The sequence below is a fragment of the Penaeus monodon genome, chromosome 19 (assembly GCF_015228065.2).
Source record: "Penaeus monodon isolate SGIC_2016 chromosome 19, NSTDA_Pmon_1, whole genome shotgun sequence".
In the NCBI taxonomy this organism is placed as follows: Eukaryota; Metazoa; Arthropoda; class Malacostraca; order Decapoda; family Penaeidae; genus Penaeus; species Penaeus monodon.
Genome location: NC_051404.1, coordinates 39,006,465 through 39,008,803, shown reverse-complemented (window position 1 = coordinate 39,008,803; position 2,339 = coordinate 39,006,465). Strand labels below are relative to the sequence as shown.

General features: G+C 33.0%; 1 protein-coding gene across 1 annotated transcript in view; it reads right to left on the bottom strand.

Annotated features, from left to right (window-relative positions):
• LOC119585216 (E3 ubiquitin-protein ligase UBR2-like) overlaps positions 1-2,339 on the bottom strand; it is a gene marked incomplete in the record, with an annotated part of 58,977 nt that overhangs the window by 37,324 nt on the left and 19,314 nt on the right.

Sequence of the window (2,339 nt, the reverse complement as noted above, 5' to 3'; positions counted from 1 at the left end):
AAAATTTTGTCCATAAAAAGTTTTCACTGACCCTTTCTTTTTTTTTTACTATTCTACTTTCTACCTCTTTAGCAAATCTCTAAAAGGTAAAATAAAAATCTTGGCATATTCATATTCATTTCAACACATAATAATGCAAAAGTGAACATTTCTTTCTCACTATTTCCAAAAGAAGCCAATTTATTTTGCATGATGTTTTCTTCCTTTTACTTATGAATTCAGAACATATTTAAGGTGAAGAGGAAATTCTTGTTACTATATAAAATAAAGTTAATATAATTTGGTTTCCACCAACTTTTCATAAACAACGAAGCAGAGAACCAAAATATAATAACTGCAAAGAAAAGGACACATTATCCTAAAACAAAAATAAAAGTGACTAACATCCTACTCTTTTATACAATCCCTTATTCCTCTTTACTCCTTTTAGTATGCAGTAAAGACATGCAATCGAGTTAAAACTCTAGTATCTCTTTGGCCAAACTCTGATTATTAGTGGAATCAAAATACAAAAAAATGAGGGGTTTTGACGCTGTCCCAAAACATTTCTTCATAAAAGATTCAGATACCACTCCCAAATCTTTAACAGATAGGGATATCTTTCATAATTGTCAAACAGAGAACAAAATTGTTGCATCATGTTAGCATCAAAGGAGAATTATAAAGATATGTGTAGTTATTATAACAATGACTTGGTGTGGAAGTTCTGCTCCCCTCCTAATAAAAGTTGATATTTCAAATAAACATTTCCATGTCAATAACCCTAAAAATAAAGGCTTCTACATCTATAGACACAACACTTGTGTAGGATCAATTTCCCTACAGTAGAGCAGTCATTGAGATCATGAAACTCTAAACAATAATACTAACAAAATTTATCCTTTAGTTTGATATTTAAATCTTTTTGATCACTTTAAATTTAAAAACAATCTGAACCAATTTCCCCACTCCTTTGCCTTTCTATTTATAACTGCTATATCAATGGTATCCTGTATAAGAAAAAATCTTTTATATTAGCTTTCAGCTTGACATGAGAGAATCTACTTTAAACTAATCCCATGCTACCCATCCATGCAAAAAATAGTATAACTAACTTCAAGACCTCTAATTAGGATCTACTACCCTACACTCAGCTGAATAAATTAATTAATCAAAACATATACTTATGCCCGAAGCAGAAAGCAAGTCCTATTAAATCTGCAACCTTTGTAAATGGAGAATCGAACACAAAAACCATGTCATAAGCTAGTCTTTCTTTGGAAGTAAACAAAGACATCAAGGCACCAACTTTCCACTTGACAACAGACACTCCATCAAAGAGATCCATTCAGTAATTCTTCAGTTGAAGACCTCACAAATCATCTGTGATAAAGGATCACCTCCAAACTGTCTAGTTCACATGTCTATCTGAATAACTGATCAAAAGATTTCAATAGAAAAATATAACCGGCATCAATAGCAAGCAATCTAAAGAAGAAAAGCGTATAGCTTTAGCATTTTATATTGTATAATTAAGAGCACAGTAGTGCATTAACATTTGAAGTATTTTAAAATTGGAAAGACTGGTGTTGGTCAACTGAACTTTTTGGTGGCAAGATGCCCAGAAAGCAGTATTAACATATAACAAGTGAAAACCAGGTACTTACAAAAATATTATCTCCTCAACACTATATACAAATTATTTGTATAATGGCACATAAATTCTGCCATTCATACATTGTTTCCCAGCTTTGTTACACTACACCACACTCAAATTTTACCCAAAAAAATATACATATGTAGCATAAACACTTGCATGGTGCTCAAGCGGAGAATTAGGGCGAGCAGTGAAAGAAAAGTGCTGATAATTTTAATATTGTTTTTCCAAATCACCAAAGGCATTTGTTATGATTGGGAACATTGGGAAAGACTTCAATACTCACTAGCTTGCTTGAATTCCCCAGCACCAAGTGTACTTGCTTAAACACCCGGAAGGCACGGTGGGGAGTGGCGGCAGTGGCGTACGCTTTACCCTCTAAACCATCCTCAACAACATCCTGAGATGACTCAGTTTCCTTACAAACTGCATACTATCTTCAGATTCTATGCTTCTCTTAGGTATAATAAAGCATGGGGTTTAGCCACACGCTCAGAAGCTACAAGTCTCTTTGCTTATTTTAGGGAAAGGTTTTAGAAAATCAGACCACTATATCCACTCAATCCATTCTAAACTCAGAATTAGGGTTAATAATTTAGAGAATCACCATTCCATACTAATTAGTGTTAGATCTTAATGCTTCTTCTTTTTAAACATCTTAGAGAAGACACAACTAAAGAAAACTTGAATATAATGCGGTTAT